We start from the raw sequence: 14,217 nt of genomic DNA, 5'->3' as shown, positions 1-14,217 counted from the left end.
TATATGCGAGTCCAGTAGTAGCGGTGAAAGTCAATCTGAACAATGCCCTTGTTGATCAACACTACCCCGTTCAGAGTAGAAGGGCCGGTGAGGGCCTTACCACAGCCGAAGAGGTTGATGCGCAACCGACGGGCTATCATAGAGACGATGCCTCCAACGTAAATCTTCTGCGGTCCGGTCCCAGGAATGGTGAGGACACGAGCAAAGTGGTGGGTTACCAAGGATGCAATATCAACTCTGTTCATATCCCAGGCGTCACCCTCAAACAAGTCCTTGAGGGCATACCGGATGAGTGCGAGGTCCGTCATCGAAACCTGGCTTGCAGTGTGTTTAGCAAACAAGCAGCAGACCAAGAACTGATGGAAATACCTGATGGTGGGGTGGTAGAAGCAGGATGCTTTGGCCTGACCGGCCTTGAAAGGACCGTAGGCAATCTTCTCCCAGAATGGCGTAGCAATCTCGGCTGAGTCGATGTTGGGCATCTGAGTCGATATGCCAGATGGGATGGAGAGGATGTCTGCAAACTGAGCATAGTCAATAGGTATTCTTGGTTAAGTAGGCGAAAATCCGTGTACGCCCCGGAGACAGACTGATCACGCGGGAAATAGCAGCTGAACGAGGACATGAATTCCCGGGTAAGCCACGCATAGGTCTTCTCATGTGCGGAGTATAATCGAGACCATCTGACTTGGTCAAAGAGGAATTGGAGCTGATCTTCAATGTACATGTCCGCAACCACCGGATCGACGAATTTAGTTGGTCGGAGAAAGGGTTCTTCAATCCGTGCATAAACGGTGCGCTGGACACTGTCCCGAAAGGCGATGGCTGAGTACTGGCGATGAGTACGAGTGGGTATAGGGTCGTGCTCGCGCCGGGTCGCAATTCAGTGGTTTCTGCCCAGACAACGTGTCGGGATTCGTTGAGGAAGAACGAACGTGAGCCATGGGTATCTGTGGATTGAGCATTCGATGGTTGGGCACCCGAGGACTGAGCTCCCGAGGGTTGAGCGCTCGAGGCGGTGGTAGAACGTGATCGCTTTTGACGAGGGGCCATCTGCGCACAAAAAGAGAAAAAAGACGATTAGAATGTATGGAAATGAAGCGAGGTATAAGGATAGAGACATGAGTGTTCTGATACGACGAACAACCGTGGAAGTGATCAAAAGTCGGATTAGAAGACATAACCGATCGTTTCAGAAAGGGTGAAAACGATCGGTTAGAGTTTCTGAGCAATTTTCGACTTCTGTTGTTTGAAACGATCGGTTCATTTGTAAACGCTCAACGGGTGAAGCTGTACAATCCCGACGAACTGTTTTCTGAGAGAGGCATTCTCCCTCTCTCTGATCCCTCCCCATCTTGATACTACTACGGTCCTTGTGCTCACGACCTTAAACGAGCACGTTCGGGTTTTTCCCGAACCTGTATCCTTTTTCCACATATTTATTTCTTTCGCTTTTATCTATTTATTTATTTATTTATTTTTCTTTATTTTATATTCCCCATTTTTCCTTGCACACTCACTCGCGATACAGGGTATTTCGATCTATCCCTCCATTTACTGTTCAGGCTCACGAACCGATCGTTTCCTGATCGAGCCAAACGATCGGTTCCTTCTCATGCTCGTGGAATGCTGCTCAGCATCACGAACCGATCGCTTCTGTATGTGTACAAACGATCGGTTCACACTTTCCCATGCCTATCACGTGCGAAAAGGGTGAAACGATCGGTTCTTACTTATGAGAAACGATCGTTTCGACGGTAAGTTCGAGTGGCCCGACTGTAACCCTAGCCTTCGTCTTCTTCACTCTCCTTTCGTTCTTTTCTCGCCATTTTCGCCATTTCTCCCCGATTTTCACCGAAATTCGCCATCTCATTCAACAGTTCCTAACCCCCATCACCTTCCCTGCGTCGGGCCACTTCGCCATCTCCCTCTCTCCCTTTGGTTCCACCGATCTGTCGAATCCGGTAAGTTTTCAAAACTCATACTCGTGTGAATGTCCATTTGCATGATTTTCGCTGTACTTTACGTCAATTTCCAAGCTCATTCGTCCTCTGTACTTCGATTTGAGTTGATCGAGTTGTATTTGGTTTGCACTTGCCCATTTCCATGCGATTCTTCCAGTAAATCTGTAGTTTAAGGCGAGAACCGATCGTTTCTCTCTGACGAAACGATCGTTTCAGGTCCGTTTCATTTCGCAAAACTACAGATATCAGAAGAATAGTTTTGGATCAACTAAAAAGAAGAACCAGCATTCAATGCGGGCCGAAGCATATGGTTGCCCAGCTGGTTAAATGCTATTAATGAGAATAGTAATTCATTATTCTTAATCAAATCTTTGATGATTCCATCATACATGATTGAGTTGCAAAAACTTCAGATCGGTTCGAACTTAAATGAACCGATCGTTTCAAACAACAGAAGTCGAAAATTGCTCAGAAACTCTAACCGATCGTTTTCACCCTTTCTGAAACGATCGGTTATGTCTTCTAATCCGACTTTTGATCACTTCCACGGTTGTTCGTCGTATCAGAACACTCATGTCTCTATCCTTATACCTCGCTTCATTTCCATACATTCTAATCGTCTTTTTTCTCTTTTTGTGCGCAGATGGCCCCTCGTCAAAAGCGATCACGTTCTACCACCGCCTCGAGCGCTCAACCCTCGGGAGCTCACTCCTCGGGTGCCCAACCATCGAATGCTTAATCCACAGATACCCCTGGCTCACGTTCGTTCTTCCTCAACGAATCCCGACACGTTGTCTGGGCAGAAACCACTGAATTGCGACCCGGCGCGAGCACGACCCTATACCCACTCGTACTCATCGCCAGTACTCAGCCATCGCCTTTCGGGGCAGTGTCCAGCGCACCGTTTATGCACGGATTGAAGAACCCTTTCTCCGACCAACTAAATTCGTCGATCCGGTGGTTGCGGACATGTACATTGAAGATCAGCTCCAATTCCTCTTTGACCAAGTCAGATGGTCTCGATTATACTCCGCACATGAGAAGACCTATGCGTGGCTTACCCGGGAATTCATGTCCTCGTTCAGCTGCTATTTCCCGCGTGATCAGTCTGTCTCCGGGGCGTACACGGATTTTCGCCTACTTAACCAAGAATACCTATTGACTATGCTCAGTTTGCAGACATCCTCTCCATCCCAGATGCCCAACATCGACTCAGATGCCCAACATCGACTCAGCCGAGATTGCTACGCCATTCTGGGAGAAGATTGCCTACGGTCCTTTCAAGGCTGGTCAAGCCAAAGCATCCTGCTTCTACCACCCCACCATCAGGTATTTCCATCAGTTCTTGGTCTGCTGCTTGTTTGCTAAACACACTGCCAGCCAGGTTTCGATGGCGGACCTCGCACCCATCCGGTATGCCCTCAAGGACCTGTTTGAGGGTGACGCCTGGGATATGAACAGAGTTCATATTGCATCCTTGGTAACCCACCACTTTGCTCGTGTCCTCACCATTCCTGGGACCGGACCGCAGAAGATTTACGGGTTCCCCATCAACCTCTTCGGCTGTGGTAAGGCCCTCACCGGCCCTTCTACTCTGAACGGGGTAGTGTTGATCAACAAGGGCATTGTTCAGATTGACTTTCACCGCTACTACTGGACTCGCATATACGATGACAAGAAGTATAGGCAGATAATGTGGCCTCAGAACATTCCGCCACTTACACTAGAGGGTCTTCTATGTCCACCGACATTCGAGGTCCCCATGGAAGACGTGGAGGCGACAGTGCTACCGGGTCCTGCTGACACGCCCCCTGTCTCCCCGCCATTGACTGGCAGCCACCGTCCTATCAGAGCCCGACCATTGATGGCGTAGAGATACGCTCTTTCCAGCAGCTTTGTGATGCAGGCTACTTTCAGATCATGGAGCACCGAGTTCGCCGCCTTGCTCACGACCGGCACGAGATCACCACAGCCCATGCTGCATTCGGCACTCGCCTCCGCTCTATCGACGATCGGCTGTCACGGATGGACGAGTGACAGATTCAGATGGATGAGCGTCAGACTCAGCTCAACAGTTCCATGATGACATATTTGGACCAGCGCCGCCACATGGATTACTACCAGATGCAGGTCCTCCAGGGTCTACAGGAGCTCCACTTCACACCGGCTGGGCGGCAACGCAATGCACACTGAATACCCCTATCCAGACATGACTTATCCCGACCAGCCGCCACCGGCAGACGACACGGACACCGCAGGTGACCCTCGAGAGTGATTTTTCCAGTTTCCTTCTTTTTCTTTTTCTTATTTTCTCTTATTTTGCTTTTCTCCTCCTGCTTTGTACTTGGATGATGTTATGTCGCTATGTCTGTTGACTTTATGTTGGATTATGACTCTCTCTTTTTTTGTTTCCACGATGTTTTGGTTTTCTCTCACGTCGATTTTGAAGCTACAATGTGGAGAGGTCGTTGAGTGTTTACCATCACATTTCTCATAGCGATTCCAACCCGAGAGTATCGAGAGTTCCGCCTCATTTCACGCAGACTTACACAGCTAAGTATCTATCTCCTCTCGTATTTTTCACTTTCCCTGATTGTATGCATGGTTAGGAGCATTTGCATAAACCGTTTTGAGTTGATAGCTGGGATATGATGATGTATAGGACTCGATAGAATTAGTCCGCTTTGATGACCTATGCGAACCGTCCTAGAGCTTTTGATTTAGGTTCAGGGATGAATTGTCAGTCTCTATCTGAAATGCTAGCTCTCGTTCAAAATAGGCTTGATAGGTACGTGGTATGTGTTAGCTGAGCCTTTTAGAGATAGATATCTTCTGGACCAAGCGTATAAGTTTCCCTAAGAATCGTTCCCAGGACCCTTAGATCATTAGGCCGATGTTAGAGAAATAAAGGATAAATGTCATAAGTAGTTATATCTGACACTCCTCTGTCACTGTCTTGTCAAGAAAATCATTCGAGGACATTAGTGCGTAACGACTCGGGTCTAAGTTATGGGTTGAGTATCCATGAAAAAAAAAGAAATAAAAAAAGAAATAAAAAGAAGGGTACTCAGCAATTTCAACGTCCTAGAAGTCCGGGATATAAAGTCTTGAAAGAAGAAACAAGTGAAAGGAATCAACGATCTCACGTGATTATGAGTTTGAATGGAGACATTGGAAAAGAAAGGACAATGGCCAGAATGTCTTTGGGAATATTTGTAAATAGATTTGAGAGGCGTGTTTGGCAGAAAGAAGGAAATCTCTAGAGGTTCTAGGCGAAAGACTTAGACTCCATTACCATTAGAGTTGAAATGAATCGGGAGAGATCAAAATAGGGTAGGATTGATTTCATCCAGGCTAGCATAGTGTGTGATTAGCAATCTATTCTGTCGACTTCATTCTGATCTTAGCTGTCACTCGTTTTCCTCCCTTTTAAACTCGTTTTTCATTGACAATTTGCTCGAGACGAGCAAAGCGACGAGTCTGGGGGAGTTTGATAACACGCAATATTTACCTGACTTTATGATATCTGAGACGCTTAGGTGCGTGTTTAGCTTCGGTTTCGCTTTGATTTAATATTTGCAGGTACTACGCACTAAGAGCGGAAAAATGAGCGAAAACCAACCGAATTTGGAATCAGAAGCAAGAACCGATCGTTTCAGGGCATTCCGAAACGATCGTTTCGCCTCTTGGACAAGAACAGAAGAATTACTCAGAAGGCGGAACCGATCGGTTCATGTTGAGAGAACCGATCGGTTCGATTTGCGGAAATTGAAGATTTGCTCAGAAATATGAACCGATCGGTTCACTATATGACGAAACGATCGGTTCTCAGGCGGAGTTTTTGGAAACATTCCGATTTCGGCCAAAACAAAATGAAATAAAAGGGAGAAAGCTTCTAGGTCACATGCATTCCGAATTTTGAGCAGAATAATCAATCAAGAGCAGAGAAAAGAGGGAGATTATTAGGAAGCAAGAGATTGGAGTAGAAGATGGAGATCACGAAGCCGAAAAATCGACTAAGAGTTTCTTCCTTATTCTATTTTACAATGTTTTGTTATATTGATATGAACCCTGTCGTCTCGATGTGTAGCGAGTAGTCCCGTTGCTGCGGGTTAGGGATTTGCTATGTAGGGATCTGTTGTTTTTAATTCCAGACTCTGTGGATTTATTTATTTTATTCGGTTTATTGAGTTGAGATTAATGCTTTTGATCTTGTTGGCCACTTGATTGAATGAACTTAGGGTTTTAATTCGCATAGACATATGGGATTATAATCTAGAAATAACTCAATAGATAGAACAGGTATTGCATCGAGAGATGAATATCTGCCTAGGAATTATGATAGCGTTCGTTCATGCATCTAGAATTTAGATTATTGAATCGAGAGATTAATAGGATAAAGTCTGGATAGTGAGATTAGACTCAGAGAGTTAATTTCTATTATAGAGCTTGAATTCCCCGAATTGGATTTATGAATTACAGAGATCTGCATCTTTAGAGAAGATCATTGCATGTAAAGCAATCCCGAAGCCTGCAGTGTTTGTCTTCCATAGTTACAACCGATTTTAGTTATTTGCTTTGATACTTTCCACCATATTCTCATATTTTCTCTGGATCTAGACTTGGATTTGAATTGAATTCTTTGTTTAACTTTTGTCCTTATGTTCGACCCTAGCTATTACAATCGATCCGTACACTTGCGGTATTTGTTGTCTAGGTTATTATAACTTGATCGAATTTATTCGCCTAGATTTCTGACATCAACGAGCGGAACGAGCTGATACCAACCAGGACTGTTACCGGCTGGCGTATGTGCATCGATTACAGAAAGTTGAACGCCAATACAAGGAAGGATCATTTTCCACTACCGTTCATCGATCAAATGCTCGAGCGACTCGCTCTCCATTCCTTTTTCTATTTCCTCGACGGATATTCAGGTTTCTTTCAGATCCCTATTGATAACTCCTATTTTTCTCTATATTTTTATGAGAGTTTGTCTAGGTTTTACAGGATAATCACATGCATTTATAGGCATTCTAGGCGTGTTAGGACACAAAACTCGACTGTGCTTTAGTTTTGCAGAGTTACAGGTTTCGAAGATGATTGGACTCGAAAAGGAGCTTTTTGGAGCGTTAGAGATGAAGTTCGGATGAGGTACTCATATTGCGAGATCAATAACGTTCTCTACAGCAGTCTAAATCGTGCGAAATACACCATTGGAAAGAGCATTTCACGAGCTTCGCGTAGACACCAAAATCGCGTAAATCCGACACCAGAGTAGAAAGTTATAAGCGAATTCGTGAAGACCAGAAAACTGTCAGTGCAGGACCGGATCCAACTGGATCCGGTGCGGATTAAGAGGGCCGAATCCAAAGTGCAGTGGGCCGAATTCAAGCCTAGAAATCTGGACTCGGTCCGGATCCAGAGGAAAACCCTAATTCGCGATTTTCAGCATTCCAAAGGGAAAAGGACTCTTGGGAGCCATACTAGGGTTATAAAAGAAGCCTAGCCATGTCCTAGAAGAGCAAAGAGCCTTAGAGAACACTTAGATACATATTTTTGGAGAGCTTTTGGCGAGAGAAGAAAAGGAGTTCACGGGATTTCGGGAAGAAGGAGGATTTGATCGTGAAGACTACACATCGACATGAGCTTTTCTATCCCTTCTTTTATCTCTTTTTCTCTAAGCTTTTTGTTGTTTTCTATGAACCTTGAGTAGATCCATGACTATGGGTTAGGGATTCGTTTGTGTTTTGGGTATGTTTGAACCCTAACTTGGATTTCAGGTTTGATTTGTTTCGATTCTATTGATTTGTGCTTTTATTCGATTGATGTTTGCTAATCCTTTGATCAATTATCTTAGATTCTAAACTACATAGAGATATGGGTTTGGTTTCGGATCAAAATCAATAGGATAGATCGTATTATTCACATAGAGATATGGTTTAATCGATCTAGGGTTGATGATAGCATTCTTCATGCATCTAGGGTTAACTTGAATAGATCGAGAGATTGACGAGTTACTCTGTAGGTAGTGAGTTAGTAGACCGAGAGGTAAATTCTCTATCTTCGTTGCATGATGATTCCCGGATACAAGTCATAATCGTGATTCTCGCATGCTTAGCATATATCCATACACGTGAATACGGTCCCGACACCCGTAGACATCCTTGCTTGATAGTTTACTCGTTTTTATTGCTTTCTCATCTTAGTTATCATTGAGTCCACATATTTCCACCATCATTTCTACTTCCTTGCTTGATTTGGTTTCGATTAGGATTTAGACTTAGCTACCGATCCTTGCGTTCGACCCCGTGTTACGACGATCCGTATCGGTGAGTTGTGAATCGGGTTATAAACTCTAGACTCGGTACACACGTATCACCTATATATCCCTCTAACCAGGAGAAGACTACGTTCAGTTGCCCGTATGGTACATTCGCTTACCGACGTATGCCTTTTGGTCTTTGCAATGCCCCTGGTACTTTTCAACGTTGCATGATGGCTATATTCTCGGATGTCATTGAAGATATTATGGAGGTATTCATGGATGACTTCTCTGTCCACGGACCCTCCTTTGATGTTTGTCTGACGAATCTATCTCGAGTTTTAGACAGGTACTCCCAAGCCAACTTAGTGCTCAACTGGGAGAAATGCCACTTCATGATCCGCGAGGGCGTCGTTCTCGGGCACAAGATTTCAGAAAGAGGGATCGAGGTAGATAGAGCCAAGATTGAGGTAATCGAGAAACTGCCTCCACCCTGCAATGTCAAAAACATTCGCAGTTTTCTCGGTCACGCTAGCTTCTATAGGAGATTCATCAAAGATTTCTCCAAACCTCTCACTTACCTGCTCTGCAAGGAGGCTGCTTTCGAATTTATGACCGAGTGCGACATTTCTTTTCATGATCTGAAGAAAATTTGACATCTACTCCCATCATTCAGCCACCAGATTGGGATCTACCTTTTGAAATCATGTGTGACGCCAGTGATTACGCAGTTGGCACAGTTCTTGGTCAGCGTAAAGACAAGAAACTTCACGCTATCTACTACGCAAGCCGAACTTTAGATGATGCTCAGACGAACTACACCACGACGGAGAAGGAAATGCTTGCTATTGTCTTCGTGTTCGAGAAGTTCCAATCCTATCTCATCAGAGCCAAAGTCATTGTCTACACTCATCACGCCGCACTCAGGTATCTACTGTCCAAGAAAGACGCTAAACCATGACTTATCCGATGGACACTACTTTTACAGGAGTTCGATTTGGAAATACGGGATAGAAAAGGGACAGAGAATGGCGTTGTTAATCATCTCTCATGACATCAGATTCCCGAGTTGATCCCAATTGATGATTCGCTTCGAGACGAACAAATCATGGCGATATCCATACAGTCTGAAGCTCCATGGTACGTAGATTATGTCAATTATTTGGTTAGTGGTCTCCTTCCTCCTGAGCTAAATTACAACGGGAGAAAGAAATTTCTCCATGACGTTCCTGATTTTTTTTGGGATGAGCCATTCCTATTCAAGCGAGGTAAAGACGGATTGTTCCGACGATGTATACCCGAAGATGAGATTCAGGAGTGATCTTCCATTGTCACGCCTCAGACTATGCCGGTCACTTCGCCAGTTCCAAAACAGCATCAAAGATCCTTCAAGCAGGTTTCTACTAGCCTTATCTCTTTAAAGATGTTCACCAGTTTGTTTCCTCTTGTGATGCTTGTCAACGTACCGGAAACATCTCCCGCCGTCATGAGATGCCACAACAGTTCATCCTCGAGGTTGAACCTTTCGACGTCTGTGGGATTGACTTTATGGGTCCTTTCCCTCCTTCTTGTGGGAATCTCTACATATTAGTTGTCGTTGATTACGTCACCAAATGGGTGGAAGCAATTGCCAGTCCAATGAACGATTCTAAAGTCATCTCTCGGATGTTTCAGCGAATCATCTTCCCTCGATTTGGAGTGCCACGCGTTCTAATCAGTGACGGTGGAACCCACTTTGTGAACCGAGTAATCGACACTCTACTGAAGAAGTACGGAGTTCAACACCGCATCACCACTCCTTTTCATCTGCAGACTAGCGGTCAGGTTGAGATCTCTAATCGCGAGATCAAGTCTATTTTGGAAACGACGGTATCACGCTCTCACAAGGATTGGTCCCAGAAACTCGACGATGCAATTTGGGCATACAGAACTGCTTTCAAGACCCCTATTGGCATGACCCCTTTTCAGCTAGTATACGGTAAAGTATGTCATCTGCCGGTTGAATTGGAACATAAGGCGTTGTGGGCTATCAAAACGTTGAACTATGACCTCAAGTCCGCATCAGAGAAGCGCGTCCTGCAACTCCATCATCTTGAAGAGATTCGTCTAGATGCCTACGAAAATGCAATAATCTACAAGGAACGCACTAAGCGTTGGCACGATCGTCACATTATTCATCGCTCTTTTCAGGCAAACGATCGTGTCCTTGTATTCAATTCTCATCTGAGATTATTTCCAGGTAAGCTGAAGTCTAGGTGGTCCGGCCCATTCACGATCAAAAACGTCGCCGACCATGGTGCGATCGAACTCTGGAATTCTGATGGTAAACCGTTCAAAGTCAACGCCCAACGGGTGAAGCTATACAATCCTGAGGACCCGACCACTGAGAGAGGTATTCGTCCTCTCTCTATTCCCCACATCCCCTAATCCCATCATGGTCGATGCTCACGATCCTAAACGATCATGTTCGGATTTCCGGACCCGTATCTTTCTTTCTCGTATATCCTTGTATATATACCGTTTTGTCTTGTTATTTTATTTTTATTTTTCCGATTTCCGGTTCTGTTTTCCTTTCGCTCTCACCCTCCACACAGGTCCTTAATTCATCGGGAACGCCTGAAGACCCGATCGTGTTATGCACCAGATTTTGATATTTTCACCCAGCACCTAGACCCGATCGTGTCGCTACTTCAACACACGATCGTGTCTCGCCATCTCACTGAAAACGCGAACATGCATACGACCCGATCGTGTATCATTCATTCACACGATCATGTGTCTCCAGGTAAGTCGTGGGGTTTGACGATTTAACCCTAACTTTCACCCCCACTTCATTTTTTCACCATTCTCACCTCTCCCTCTGCCCCGCAACTTAATTTCCTCTACCATTCGCCCTCTTCACCGCCGTTTACCACCATCGTCGTGGGCCTCCTCTCGCTCTCTCTCTCTTTCTTTCCATTGTTCTCTCTCTACCCAGACCAGATCTGCTGAAATCGGTAAGGTTTCTCACTTCCCCCATGTTGAACCTGGTCTCCTGCTAGGCTTGATTGGATTGAGTTGTCTTGCATCTCCATTCCATACGAATTCTTAGGATTGAGCCGACATCTGTGTTGAATTTTGCTGTCTCATCTTTGTTCTGCTCTAGTTCGCTGCGTGTGGTTTTCCAACACGATCGTGTCCAATTCGAATATCGGATTAGAAAACTCGACAGCAACCCGATTGTGTCTAGGATGCTCCACATGATCGGGTCTATTCCTCGATCTCCAGGACCCAACTCATCATGCAGACACGATTGTGTGGTTTCAACCAACACGATCGTGTCACTCTTAGGTCTCATACATCTTTCTACACATGCGAGCGTTTGTCGTATCCATTCTCTCGTATCTGACCTCTGCTCCCTTTGCTCGATGTTTCTATCATCTCTAATGTTTTCCTTTTATCTTGAGCAGATGCCGCCCGCCAAAAGAGAACACGCACATCCAGCACAACCGGATCACCTTCCGGTCGTCCCTCCAGCTCTAGCAGCCTCAAGCCAACGAAATTCATCAGCAGCTACATCAAGGAGGTCGGGATCGAGGAACAAATGAAATCCCTCTTCCACACACTCGGTTGGACCAAGCTCTACAAAGCGAACGTCCCGACATATGAGTGTCCTACGCTGGAGTTTCTATCATCCGTTAGCTGCTATTTTCCAGAAGACGGTACGACCAACGGAGCTTACATGGATTTTCGGCTGAACAACGTCGAATTCCGACTTACTATGGAGCAGTTCGTCGATGTCCTCTCCGTACCTCGTGGGATTTTCTCCAACACTCCGAAGATCGACACGGACAGCCAGACAAAAAATTTCTGGAGGGTGATTGCTCGAGGGATTTTCACTTCGGGCCACGCCAAGGCAGTATGTATTTCTCACCCCCACCATTCGTTATTTCCATCAATTCCTGGTTTGCTGCTCTTTGCGAAGCACACCACCAATCATGTCTTGCTGGGGGGATTTGACCATCATACGTTACGCCCTCATGGACCTGTTTGACGGTGACTCGTGGAACATGGACGTTACCGACATCGCATCCTTGGTCACCCGACACTTTGCTCGTCTGCTGACCAACCCCACCGAGCAGAAACCAGTATTGTACATTGGTGGCATCATATCCCTGATTGCACAGTGGTTGCGTATCAACCTATCAGGATATGGCTCTCCTATCCCCGGCTCGACTACCCTCGACAGAACTGTGCTCTTGAACAAGAGCATGATGATGATCGATGCCTATAGCGACATTTCTGGTCCAACAAGTACGACGGAACGCTCTATATCACCCCCATCGATCGCATTCCACCACTCACTCTAGCAGGCCTTCGCGTTGTTGTTCCCGCTGCCGATCAACCTCCACGACAAGCACCTCCTCGCGACATCCCCAGCTCTTCTCGACAGCCTCCTTATGAGAGTCCGACATTCGACGATGACGCTGAGATACGGACACTTGAACAACTCTGCGAGGACGGTTACTTCGAGTTGATGGAGCTGTTGGTTTAGTGCTCTATGATGTACTGTTTATGAGCTTTATTTATATACATTTGATGTATTAATACTTTCTATGTTTTATGAGAGTATTTGATTCATTACATGTTCTTGCATACTAGATGTGTTATGAAATCCATGTATTGTTATGAACAATATTAAACTCCCTAGTCTTATGTCATTATGGGAATGATGACATAATAAGACTAGTATGATATGTGATTGATGATCATATAGATGATCATAGGTATTAGATACGATAACAGTCATAGGTATTCGTTGGAGAACGGAATACTGGAATGACCCGCATGAGATTGTCACATGGACTAGCGTCATGACTGGAATTTCATATGGCGGTTCCATGATTAGATCCTAAGACCTGAGATATCTACGGAATCCAACATGAGGAGTTACGCGCTTTGATTACGTCAAACGTCCTGCGTAACAGGAGGACTACAAAGGCGTGTATCAGGTGCGAAACGAATCATGTGTTGGATTGTAGATAGTCAAGACGGGATTTGTACCTCTCGTATAGATAGTCAAGATGGGATTTGTACCTCTCGTAAAAGAGAGAGATATCGCTGGGCCCCTCGTGTGAGCGAGACTGTAGAAATGTGTGGCCGCACTATAGACGAGCGTCGTCTATTTCAGACAGTCGAACTCAGTGAACGAGAAAGCAGTCGAATCAGATAAGGTGGCTTGTCCATGCCTTATATTCGACATATGATATCGTGATACAAAAGGATCATCAAACGAAATCATCTCTGGCGTTCGTAAGATCACGAACAAACTCTATTCGAGATAGGTAGTCATAGTGTCTTGCTAGAGACCGCCTATGACTTGTATATCCGGAATAGATATTTCGGGTTATACTGCTATATCGAATGAGCCTACAGGGTCACACACGCAGGGAATGACAAATGCACGAGAAAACGTCGAGAAATCTGGATAAGTGGTTCGGACCGTTCGGTCTAGGAGTAGACCGAACGGACCGGAGCATCTAGTCCGAACGGACCAAGTTGTTGGACCGAACGGACTAGAGAGCTCAGTCCGAACGGACCAAGTGTCCAGACCGAACGGACTACTAAGCAGTACGTTCGGTCTTGGGTTCGGATTTAATTTTAAAGTCCGAATCTAGGGTTAATCACTTGAATAAGAGGAGAAATAGAACCCTAACACAAAGGAGCCGAAAGAGAGAACTTTTGAGACCCTTTTGGAAGGTCTAGAGGGTTGAAGAAGTGATCTTAATCTCTCTTTCTAAAAGCACATCATCGAATAGAAGATTCGTGTCCTAGCAGACAAGTTCCAAAGGTTGGAATCCATCCCGAGGTGTGGATACGTGTAGAGGGCGAGGTATTCTTCCTGCCTATAGTGATCGGACGAACACATCAATTGAAACAGGCCCCGGATCGATTGAGGTAAGTGTTCTAACGTTTCTACAAGATCATGCATGATAGGTTTTAGGGTTT

General features: G+C 45.3%; 1 pseudogene; it reads left to right on the top strand.

Annotated features, from left to right (window-relative positions):
* The first annotated feature begins 4,010 nt into the window (after positions 1–4,010).
* On the top strand, positions 4,011–12,763 carry LOC109116320 (annotated as a pseudogene).
* The last annotated feature ends 1,454 nt before the right edge of the window (positions 12,764–14,217 follow it).

Source organism: Tarenaya hassleriana, unplaced genomic scaffold, assembly GCF_000463585.1.
Source record: "Tarenaya hassleriana unplaced genomic scaffold, ASM46358v1 Cleome105, whole genome shotgun sequence".
In the NCBI taxonomy this organism is placed as follows: Eukaryota; Viridiplantae; Streptophyta; class Magnoliopsida; order Brassicales; family Cleomaceae; genus Tarenaya; species Tarenaya hassleriana.
The sequence above is the reverse complement of the archived record's forward strand: the minus strand, read 5'-3'. Positions and strand labels throughout refer to the sequence as shown.